We start from the raw sequence: 12,371 nt of genomic DNA on the forward strand, positions 1-12,371 counted from the left end.
GAGAATATGTGAGAGGAACAGCTCTGCAGACACCAAGGTCAGTGGAGAAGGAGTGGGAGGAGGTGCTCCAGGCACTGGATCTAGGATTCCTCTGCAGCCTGCGGTGAAGACCACGGTAAAGCAGCTGTCCTCCTGCAGCCCATGGATGTCCGTCCACAGGGATGCAAACATCCACCTGCAGCCCATGGAGGAGGCCTGTGCTGGAGCAGAGGGATGCCTGAGAGGAGGCTGTGAGCCTGTGGGAGACCTGTGGAGAGAGGGGTCCACACTGGAGCATCCTGTCCTTGAAGGACTGCACCCTGTGGAAGGATGACCCACGTGGCAGCAGTTTGAGGAGGACTATTGCCAGTGGGATGGACTCATGTTGCAGCAGTTCTCAGAGATCTGTTGCTTGTGAGATGGACTCACGTTGGAGAAGTTTGCAGAGAACTGTGTCTCATGGGAGGGACCCCATGCCTGGAGCAGGGGAACAATTCCTTTCCCTGAGCAGAGGGAGAAACAATGGGTGATGAACTAACCATAACCCCCATTCCCTGTCTCCTTGCACTGCTGGGGTAGGAGATAGAGCTGGGAAGGAGAGAGGGATGAAGGGAAGGTGTGTTTAAGGGTTTATTTTACTTCTCATTACATTGCTCTGATTTTGTTAGGAATAAATTCAATTAATATTTCTAATTTGAGCCTGTTTTACCCATGACAGTATTCGACGAGTGATCTCTCCCTGTCCTTATCTCAGCTCATTAATCTGTCATTATATTTTCTCTTTCCTGCCCTGCTATAGAGGGGAGTGAGAGAGTAGCTTGGTGGGTGCCTGGCATCCAGCCAGAATCAACCCACTGCAACCATCTTAATCAAGTTCAGCTGCTCATAATTCTATCAAGCACCATTGCTACTAATGAAGCTGACCCAACACAGGGTGCCATCACCATGCAAATCTCCTGGGCTCGAATCCACAAAGCAGAAAATAAATTTTCTAGACAAGTCCAGTGCACCCAGCAATCATTTTGCTGCTGAGTACACAGAAAAGCTGAAGCTCCTGTTTGTTTCTACTGATACTCCACGTGCAGAATAAAAACCACAATCGCAGACAACCAGATGAAAATTCAAATAATACTGAACCACAGCATCACAACCTAAGCTGTACCAGGGTAGGTTTAAGTTGGACATTAGGAAGAAGTTCTTCACAGAAAGGGTGTTTGGGTGTTAGAATGGGCTGCCCAGGGAGGTGGTGGGGTCACTGTCCCTGGAGGTGTTTAAGAAAAGACTGGATGTGGCACTTAGTGCCATGGTCTAGTTGACAAGGTAGTGTTAGGTCATAGGTTGGACTTGATGACCTTGGAGATCTTTTTCAACCTAGTTAATTCTGTGATTCTGTGTTTTAATAAGCAGTGTCAGTAGACGACAAATAAGGAGACCACCAAGTCATCTTCATCATTTGGAGAGGGATGCAACAGCATGGCATTTCTGCGTACCAGCCTCCTTACTCTCTGGGCATTTCCTCGTCCAGGAGGCATCTTGCTTTCACCTTCCAGCAGCTGCCTTTTCCTTTGGGATGCTCTATCACAGAGCAACCCGGGTATCCTGGAGCAACCTGGGGACCCCTGGGCAAACTCTCCCCCTGGAATATGCCACCCATCCCTCAATGATGTGGTGCCACTTACACCAACCATGGGACAGAGTTGCTCTTGTACACTGCACACCTGGAAACACTGGACAGCAAATTCAGCTAGTTAGAAGCCAGGCTCAAAACCTCTATTTTTGGCTTTTTCTATTTTTCCCCTCTTCTTTTTTCCTCCTTTTTTCCATGCATTGCTTGTCTTCTCTTTACCAGTCACCAAAGAAGAACATTAACTTCCATTTCTCCCTTGCCCTGTATGTTATAAGGCCCGACTGTAACAGGCCTGGATTAAAATGTATAATTTTAGCTATGACAGTAACTACAATAAAGCATTCCTTCAATAGAAAAAAAAATTATTACATTAAAAAAAGGGTTATAGTGGCTGAGGGATAATGGTGACTTGAAAAGCAAGGGCCACAGAATTCCCTGTTTCTTAGAGCTCCCAGATCAGAGGACATGATTCTCAATCCATCGAGTAGATTACTGGCAAGCTGATGATGGCTATGTTACTTCTGCAGTGGCATTTGGGCTCCTTTAAAATAGTACTGCTTCAGAATCCTCACATGAACCATTAGTAAGCTTTTGGGAAGGCGTTGCTTTCCTCATCTCTGAGCTGCTTGCAATTGTTCATTCAATGATACAATAAAATAAGAAGAAATCACAAATAATAAAGAAAAAAAAACCCCAGTGCAAATAAGAAAGTCATCCCGCTCTCCAATCCACTTTCGAAGGGGTGGCAAGTAAGTGGAGGGGCACACGGAAAGTCAAAGACAGGATGGGAACCTAGCACAAGACCCTCTGGACAAAAGCCATCACTTATGAGTGTCTGGTATAGTGTGTATCTAGCTTTGTCCTCCCAAGACATCTGCTGCCTGCTGTTTCCTGCCACTTGGCCAGGGCAAGGCAGGAGGACAGCATAAAAACAATAATAGCCCCCACTTGGATTAGTTGTTTGGGTTTTTTCTTTTCCAAATTCTCTGTCTTCTTTTGAAAGTCAAACAATAACCTGGTGGGCATGTTGCTGCTTCTTGAGCAATGAGTTCAGAAAAAGAAACCTGACGCAGCTGAAAAAGAAACATACTTCTCCATCGCCATCCCATGAATGTATTCTCAAGCATGCTGGGGGTTGCTCTTCTGGGGAATTTAAATCAGAAAAGCTTTTGCCAGATCCCGTCAAGGTGCATGTCTTCTTCCTGTTCCTTCCCACCCCACCTTGTCCTGCCCCTCAGGCTGTCAGTTTTTGGATGGTCTTGTTGTAGTACTGAGTGATGGTGGGCATCAGGGGGTTCCAGTTGTTGGCATGCAGCTCAATGACTTCCAGCAGCAGGGACCGTGTCAGCATGGACTCAGAGGGACACAGCATCTTGTCACGTGCTATCGCCAGCAGCTCTGTCATCATCTCGGGCAGCTGCTCCTCCAGTAGCCGGCCGCTGCTCTGCAGCTGTCAGGAGAAGAAGGGGTCAACCATGGCTTATTGATCCTTGTGTGTCCCAAGCTGAGACATTCTATGATTCTATCATTCTATAATATTCAGACACTCCACTGGCTTTTACAAACATGCTCCATCCCTCCAATTCTTCCCTGCTTGGTGTGGCAGAGCCACCAGGCAAGGTTATAAGGCATTGTGACTTTTGAAAACCAAATCCACGTGGCAGCAAGCTCCAAGAGCATGAAGGGCAAGGTTTTGAAAAGCATTTGTGCTGGGCTGCTAGAGAAGCAAATGGTCCAGCTACTGCTGATATAAAAGGAAGATTGCTTTTGAAAAAAAAAATAATCCCGCCTAAAAATCATGCTATTGTCAAAACAAATTGCAGGCTGTGATGTGTTTTTCTTGCCTTCTACCTGGCCCTTCATTTACTTGCTGATTCACAGCTCACAGTAACTCCCAGTCATTAATTGTAATAAGCAGAGCCCTACTGTATGCATAACAAATCCCGCCCTGACAAGATCTGCATTTATACCTGTCATGCTACTTCACTGAGGACAGCCAAGAGCTTTTTCTTAAACAATTACTCCTTGGAGAGCCTCCATGGAGCAGCATAAGCCTTAGGTGGTTCCACAGAGAAGGTCCAAGCTGGGACTGGACGGCAGTGAGTCCACCATCATGGAAGATTAGTGGTTCTTGAATGCAGAGTTCCTCAAAGTCCTCACCTTAAAAATTCAAACCTTTCTCCTCAGTTGCTTGTCACTTTGCTGAATTTCAACCATTTGGGCTATAATTTCAATCACTCTCTGCAAGGAAAGCATCCATCCTCACAGGCAAATCAATTCCCAAAAAAGATACTAATGAAACTCTTCTATATTTATGCCGGCATTTTCCTGCAAATCTGCTGCTGAGCTAAACAAACTTGTCCGTGTGACCCATGGGGCAGTTTTTTCTCCAATACAGGTGTTTTTGTGCTTAAAAAATAAGTGCAGGGTGAGATTCGAAGGAACCAGGATGACATAATTTTGTGATGGGACTCTGGCTACCAAACCTTTTGCATCCATGTACATGTATCACAAGTCCAGTGATAGAATCTCAAGGGCCATCTCTTATCTCACAGTAGTGTCTTTTATCTACTCCGCTCTCATGAGACCCCAACTGGAGTACTGCGTCCAGCTCTGAGGTCCTCAGGACAGGAAAGACATGGTCTTGTTAAAGAAGGTCCAGAGGATGCCACAAAAGTGGTCAGAGGACTGGAGCACCTCTCCTAAGAGGACAGGCTGAGAGAGTTGAGGTTGTTCAGCCTGGAGAAGAGAAAGCACCAGGGAGACCTTAGAGCACTTTCCATTATCTAAAGGGGATACAGGAGAGCTGGAGAGGGACTTTGAACAAGGGCATGTAGAGATAGGACAAGGGGCAATGGCTTCAAGTTGACAGAGGGCAGGTTTAGATTAGATATTGGGAAAAAATTATTTCCTGTGAAGGTGGTGAGGCACTGGCACAGGTTGCCCAGAGAAGCTGTGGACAAGCTATTCCTGGAAACAGGTTCAGGTTTTAAGGTCAGGTTGGACAGAACTCTGAGCAATCTGATCTATTTGAAGATGTCCCTGCCCATGGTAGGGGGTTGGATTAGATGCTCTTTAAAGGTCCTTTCCAACCTTCCAACCCAAACCATTTGGTGATTCCATAATGCAAAGGGGCAACACAGCTGTTTGGGTTTGGAAACATCTAATAGCTGCTTGACATGTATGTGGCCAAGGACAGAAGCAGCAGAGCAGTGAGGACTGGGGCAGGTGGTGCAGGTGCTTCCCTACCTCCATGGAGCAGCAAAGCACAGCATCTTCCTTCACATCCTGAGATTGTAACAACTGCAAAAGAGAAGAGAGAGGTGGTGAGAAATGCATGACCTCCTCTTCCTCTCTTACAACCTTCCTTTCATCTCTTCATCCAGCTCGACTTTTGCCAGTTCCAGGAGGAAAGGACATAAAATCAGAAAAGGAAGGAGGAAAGATATAATCAACACAAAAAATTAAGATAAACAGTGACAAAATGCAGGGTAAAGGGTATCACCAGCCTACCCACTGCTGAGAGCAAGCAAGCAGGACAGAATGTAGACTTTAGATTAACAGCTTTCAAAATCAAATTATTTAGGTGTAGTGGGTTGACCTTGGCTGGGTGCCAGGTGCCCACTCAGTTGCTCTATCACTCCCTTTCCCACTGGGACAGGGGAGAGAATAAGATGGAGAACAACCAGCAGGGTAAGATAAGGCAGTTTTCTTACAGTAAAAGAAAGAAATGAGTGGAGATCTGTGCGTGCAAGAGCTAAAGAGGAAAAAAAGTCAGTCTCTACTTTGGCATGCATAACAGTTCCTCCAGAAGGCAAACACTGAAAACTCATGAATACTCCCCCTTCCTCCTCTCTCCCTTAGCTTATATATCTGAGCTGATGTCATATGGTTTGTAATATCCCTTTGGCTAATTTGGGTCAGCTGGCCTGGTTGTGTCCCCTCCCAGGATCTTGCCCACTCCCACCCCCTTTGATGGGAGAAGGAATGTCAGAGGGACAGCATTGCTCAGCAGTAGCCAAAACACTGGTTATCAACACTCGTCCAGCTACCAGTGCAAAGCACAGTGCTGTGAACTTTACCTCCGTCAGACCCAATACATTACGTTACATAGCTTTTTTAATTCCACAACAGGCAATGAGAAAACACACTAGTTTCACATACACAGTGACTAAATGCAGCCATCAGACAACAGCATTTGTTATTTGGAAGGGAAGCACTCTGCCCCAGAGGCATTCCCCCCTCACTGAACCTTTTCATCCCTGTGGGGCCACTTAGACACAAAATTACCGGATGGCAAAGCATTACATCCAATACACTGTAACACGGCTCCCTCTAGACAGATTCTATAGTGATGCAAGTGCAATGAGTGCCAACAAAACTATGGTGTCTTAAGTGTAGTGACTCCAATCCTACTCTGCTGTCCATTAACTTTGCGTTATAAACATGAGCTTGTAAGCACAAGCAACTTTCAATAGAGACCTGAAATGTTGTTGGGCATGGCATGGGATGGCGAAGGAAGATGCTCACCTAGTGGTTCAGGCTCAGGGTTGTCATAGTCACAGGAAAAAGGGTGCCAATACGGGTGCAACCAAACTGTATTCTAGGGACATCTACATAATTTCTGATAAACTGTTAATGATTGGTTGTTCACAGTAGCTGCCCAGGGCACACCCAATCCCTCAGGCTACAATCTGGATGAGGCAAACCCTGCCAGATGGGGTAGTGTTTCTTTATCTTCACAAATGACCCAGCAGTGATAACTCCTCCAGGGGAGCACCAACACAGTTACACCCATCCTGAAGGCACCATCTCTGCTAATGGGCCATAATGGCTCAGCAGCCAGCTGCAATGCCCATCAAAGACTCCCCAAAATATCCTATGACTCACAGGATTACATCATTCCATTGCAAAACTCCCTGCCCTGGGGGAGGTACTAAGCATTCCTCCCTGGACTTGAGGGTATATAATCTGGGGGTTTGAGGACTGGACACCACCACCACTGGACAGCTCCAGAGGACCCGAATTTCCACTGGAGGACCAGACCTTCCACAGGACCACTGCATTTGGCAAGACCGCGACCATCACTTCAACAGCACTGCAACCACCACTTAATCAGACTGCAATCACCACCCTGACCAACAGGGTGCCAGGTTGTACTCTGTGTTTTTAAGCCAGTTTTTCTGTATCATTGCATTCATTGTAATCTTTCTATAAATTTTAACACTGACCTGAAATCTCTCTCAAGGTATTTGTGTGGGGTTCATTTCTCACACTGGATTACTTGCAAACAAGCACAAGGGTGTACAGTGAGGGTCAATGCCTCTTCCTGACAATGGCAAAGCATAGGAGCTAAGCATCTCACCCCACGAACCTTGAAACCATTAGCGGGGACCCTGAAAAAGGGATCAGAAATACCTATTTTCCACTGTTTTTACCTTTATAACTTTGTTACACACACAAAGATCCTGTTTCAGGTATTTTGCTAAAAACACAATTGTTCTAGTAGATAAAATACTGACACAGGAATTGAGAGACACAGACCATGCTCTGCAAGCAAAGCCATTTTATTACACTAGATCACCAAAATTTATACGTCACTACATTTTGTACAAAACTTTCCATCCAGACCCCTTTGCCCCTGTTCCGTAGCATCACAATCTTCTTGTTTATCATTATTGCGCCAGTAACGTCCTTGTTACATTCTTTCACCAGCAATGTCCTTGTTACATCTTCCCTCGTGAGAGCGGTCAGCGTCAGAGTGGTCAGAGTGACCAGACATGATGTCTTCACTTCTGTTCTTGCCTTGAGTTTATCTCTCCCACGACTTCCACTGTATCAGGGCCAAAAGGTTGGTGGCACTACCCAGCTCAGCTTCTATAGCTGTCTGCTCCTTCACATCTCCCCCTTTTTTGTTTTTTATGGAAAGAGTTTGTGTACTTTGATGTTAAAAGAGTTTGCACTTGTAAGGCCATTATCTTATTAAGACTATTACTGGTCATTTGCTAGATACAGGATAAGATACATAGAATACAGATCACAATCAATAAAGACATATCAAATGCAATCATGTCACTGATAAAGAGACTCGCAGTATAGGAGAACAAAAGGATAATATCCAAGGCCTCCTAGGAAGTGGAAATAAATGACTACTGTTCTAAAGTTCTGTCTTAGGGTGGGGTTGTGTATTCTATTGCCATCTGTTAGAGGTGGGGCAGTTATCTTCTGTTAATTGGGCCACCTATTAAAACCAGGTGGGGCAGTTTTCCTTTATGTCTTCCACAACCAATCCTCCCTCTGGGGAGATATCTTCTGTTAATGGTCCATTGAGTCTCACTGCATGACTGATAAAATTACATAATCCCATTGTGAGAAGCCCCGCCCAGAGGGAGGAGCCAAGCATTCCTACCTGGATATAATCTGAGGTTCGCAACACCACAGTCAGCCTTTTCCACTGGATTCCCCGAGGAAGACCAGGCCCATCTACACCACCACCAGACCTTCAGAGGAAAACTCCACCCTTCTACAGGATCACTGCTTCAACAGAACCACATCTGTCACTCCAGGACTGCAGCCACCATTTAATGGGACTGCTACGAACAACCTGACCAACAGGGTGTCAGGTTGTATTCTGACTCTGTCAGTGTTGTTTTGTATTACTGTATTTTTGTTTTATTTTTATTGTTTCAGTAATAAAGAACTGTTATTCCTATCCCCATATCTTTGCCTGAGAGCCCCTTAATTTCAAGATTATAATAATTCAGAGAGAGGGAGTTTACGTTTTCCATTTCAGGGGCAGCTCCTGCCTTCCTTAGCAGAGACCTGTCTTTTCAAACCAAGACAAGTTCATATGGTTGGAGCTCAGGAGCCATGCTGTTTAGGCAGGAGGAAGTCCATTAGATGGAAATATTGACTGTGACATTACTGAATGGCTTTCTGGAAGCATGGAACAGGGAATAACTGAAAAAGGTCAATAGGAACACAATACCATGATGGTGAGTGCAGTAGGACACAAGGCCTCTTTTGGCAGGCTGCCTCCATAAGGCTCCAGACACAGCCATGTCCTAGCAGTCCTACCCCTGCTCCTGCCTTGGCCACAAGGGTTGGCTGGTAATTAGGTAATTTTTCTTCTCTCTGGGCCTCATTTTCTTGGAGACGATTGATGTTTGTCCAGACGAGCAGAGAACTACTTTGAACCTTTTGGTGATAAAACACATGCATACCTTCTCCCTAGGTTAGTAAATCAGCTATGCCTTGCCAGCGTACATTCAGTCAGGGATCTTTACGTAGAAACTTTTAGAAATTGGTTCTGCACATGCAAATCTTCAAAATGGTATCGCTCTGCCAGGGATCAAATTTGATGATTTGCTTTCAAAATTTTTAGTGTAAATATTGCATTATCTAAACATTCTTAAGGAGCCATATTCCCCCTCTTTGTGTTTTCAACATGTGTCTCTTGTTATGAACATGAAGGCAACATAAAAGAAAACAATACAATACAATAAACTTACACTAAGCAGAAATAAGTCAGATAATATCCATAATTAGTAGCACACGAGAGATAGGATGGTGATTTAAAACAATACATCATCAATTCCCTAAATACTGTACCATCACCCAGAGTGCAGCAGCTGGCAAGCCTCGTTTCACAGTGAGGACCTGGAGAACTATTCCCGGGTAAGGTCTCCAAGGTCACTTCAAAAGGGGGTCCAGCTGTTATAAGTCCAAATTGGCAAGTCAAAGTGACCTGAGTACAGTTTTGGTGCAGAAAACCGCTGGGTTTGTTGGCATACTTCCTGACCAGGTAGGGCCAGAGCTTGGCCAGAGCCCAGGCTTTAACTGGAAGAGTCTCCCTAACATAGTCTACAAACAAGCCTCACAATAATACAGTTAGGAAAGTTTCTTAAAATGATACATGTTATCGATTCAGGGTGACCCCAATGTAGGGGATAATGTGCTCTGACTCCATTGCTGTAGTGCGTTCTTATATTTTGTAATACTTTGAAGTAGTTGGTTTTGTATCCCCATGTTTTTCACAAATGGTTTATCCCAGACTGTACCCCCCCCCTCCTTTTCCCTCTACTTGTGTTATCCCTTTCCCGGGATAAGATCTCCAAAACCCCCACCCTGGCTCTCTGCCAGTCACCTCGACATCCCAGCCCCCTACCTAGAAGTTTCAGTCCAAGTTGTCGAGTGATTAGCCAGGGGCCAAGGGTCAACCCCCCAAGTCCTGCCCCATACGCTGTTTTGTATGTCTATCCCCCCAGCACCCATCCCCCAGAGATACCTATTGGTCAGTAGGATTTTATCTATGTTAGTTTCCTCCCCCCTTTAAATGTAAGCTCCGAACATCCCCCAGTGCTCTCGGCAGGAACCCCCTGAGGTATAGGAGCTCCCTCGGGACTCCTTAATAAAACCTTGGAATACCCCCTGCTGGGAGTCGGCCCCTTTCCTCTTCCACCGACGTCTCGGTCGTCTCTGCTGCAACGAAGGCAACCAGCCTGAGTGCCCTCAGCACCCTCGGGGCACAGAGAGTGTCTCCCCGCAGTCGGCCGTGGTGGGGTCACCCCCCCCCCACTCTCTGCCGACCCGGGTAAGGCCCAGGGACACTGAGAGGCTTGCAGAGAGACTGGGACAGCTTGGCGCCCAGCCGTGGGGCTCTGGGACCATTCCAGGAGCCCACGGAAAGGGGCTCAGACATTCTTTCAGTCTGTTCGATAAGCCTTCGGCCGGCAAGCTACCTCAGGAAAGAAAAAACTCCGTTTTAGTGAGTTGCTCTCCTGTGGACGAAACTGGGAACTTCGAAGTACCCTAAGAAGTCAGTTTCAGGTGGAAATCAACATCCCAGGCTTTTTCGTTCCCCTCTCCTGCAGCTGGATTGGTAAGTTTTACCCTTCTCTTGTTTCTCCCCTCTTTGGGAGGGGGTGTTTCCCTGCCCTTTGTTCTCAGGCCCGCCGCGGAGGGCTGAAGTTTTTTTTTCTCTCTATTGTGGGCAGGCTGCCAGCCGCAGGCTTTTTTCTCCTCCCCCCCCCCACCTGGGTTGCTGAAATTTGAGATACAAATTTAAAATCAGAGCCAAAATGGGTGCTAGGCTTTCTGTATCTCAGAAGGGTGTCTATTATCATCTCTTAAACATTCTTAAGAGTGAAAAAATCCGATTTTCAAAAACAGATGTTAAACAGTTCGTCAGATGGCTTTTCCTTCACTTCCCCGACGTGTCCACTGAAAATCTCAGTGATTTGGCTTTTTGGGACAAAATTGGTAGTGAATTATTGAAGGCAGGGAAAGCAGGAGACATATCTCCGTCAAAATTCGCTTTTTTAGCCCTGCAGATAAGAAATGTTGTAAAATTTAATTTAAAGATGCAAGAACAGCCATCCGGCAACAGTTTCAATATCTCTGTTTCCCAAAAACCCGATCTACCCCCCTCCAAGTTCGGTTCTCCCTCCCCCACTCACCTCCCCCCACCCCCAGCCCCGGTACAAATCCCTGCTCCCCCCCAGAGGCTTCCTGTCTCCAACCCGGACACTTCTGCCCTGAATTCCCGAGATCTTGCCCTCCCCCCTGCTTCCCCAAGTTATAATACCGTGTCTCACAACCTTAGTGCCCGCCTTGGTACCCCTGAGACGCGCCCGGTAATTTCCCCGGACCATAATGGCGGACACCACGTGGCAATGGTGGTTTCCTCTCCTTCCCAGAATCCCTTTCGCTCTCCCAACAACCCATTCTGCTCGGAGCACCCCGCCCCCGAAACCCGCCCTCCCTGCGCCCTTCCCCCGGCCCCTCCTCCGGCTCCTCCCGCCCTTCCCCCGGCCGCCCCTCCTGCTCTGGCCCTGGCCGCCCCCGCCCCCTCAGAGCTCTGCCCGCCCGCCGCGGGCTCCCTCCGCCCCCCCCACGGCCCGCCCTCCGGCGCCCAGAGCAGTGTAACAAGAGACGCTGTCGCCGGCAGACAGAACCCGGAAACAGCACAGGTCCTTTCTGCTGCCCCCGTGTCATATATTCCAGATGTCACCGGGGCATTCCAGCCAAATTATAGCCCCCTTTCTGTTGATTCTGTTAAAGAACTAGCCAAAGCCCAAAAAGATTTTGGGAGATCAAGTGAATATTTTAGAGGGCTCCTTAAAGCTACATTATTCGCTCACATTCTAACCCCTGCTGATATAAAACACCTTTTTTCCTGCCTGTTATCCTCTTCTGAATATCTCTTGTGGGATGTTGCATGGCAAAAAGGATTGAGAGCAATTTTACCAGCTCTGTGGGCTGATGAAGCTACTGCTCGTGATGTTTATGGTAACATGTTATCCCTTGACCATCTCTGTGGACAGGGGGGTTGGGAAGACGCCTTGACCCAGGCAGAAAGCATTCCCAAAAGGGCTTTCAGAGAAGGTGCTAGAGCAGCTGAGAAAGCTTTCTTTGGGCTCCGTCCTAGTATTCCAATTGAGAATTATTTGAAAATAACACAATCTCCATTTGAGTCCTTTTTGAGTTTTGTGGAAAGGTTGAGAAAAGCTGTTGAATTGCAAGTTCAGAATGAAGGAGCCAGGATGGAAATCCTCACCGAGATTGCTAAAGAAAATGCCAATGAGAAGTGCAAAGCTGCTATCCTCAGCCTGCCTCTTGACCCAACGCCTACGCTGCAGGCCATGCTTGAAGTGTGTGAGAAGAAAGTTACCATCACCCTGGCTGACCACGATGAGAGACCAAAACCACAGAGAAGGATTGCTGCAGTGGAAACCCCTGAGCCACCATTTACCAGCCAGCTCCA

The 12,371-nt window shown here is 46.8% G+C and overlaps 2 long non-coding RNA genes across 2 annotated transcripts in view; both read right to left on the reverse strand.

The window, feature by feature from the left end:
- LOC139598928 (uncharacterized) overlaps positions 1-12,371 on the reverse strand; it is a 567,429-nt gene that overhangs the window by 16,119 nt on the left and 538,939 nt on the right. The window lies entirely within an intron of this gene.
- LOC139598982 (uncharacterized) lies at positions 10,688-11,286 on the reverse strand. Its single transcript, XR_011682112.1, has 2 exons — positions 11,206-11,286; positions 10,688-10,932 (listed from the first exon to the last, which is right to left on the reverse strand). It is a non-coding gene; the product is annotated as an uncharacterized lncRNA (long non-coding RNA).

Source organism: Agelaius tricolor, unplaced genomic scaffold (genome assembly GCF_023055355.1).
Source record: "Agelaius tricolor isolate 1412-34295 unplaced genomic scaffold, bAgeTri1.0.p SCAF_21, whole genome shotgun sequence".
NCBI lineage: Eukaryota > Metazoa > Chordata > Aves > Passeriformes > Icteridae > Agelaius > Agelaius tricolor.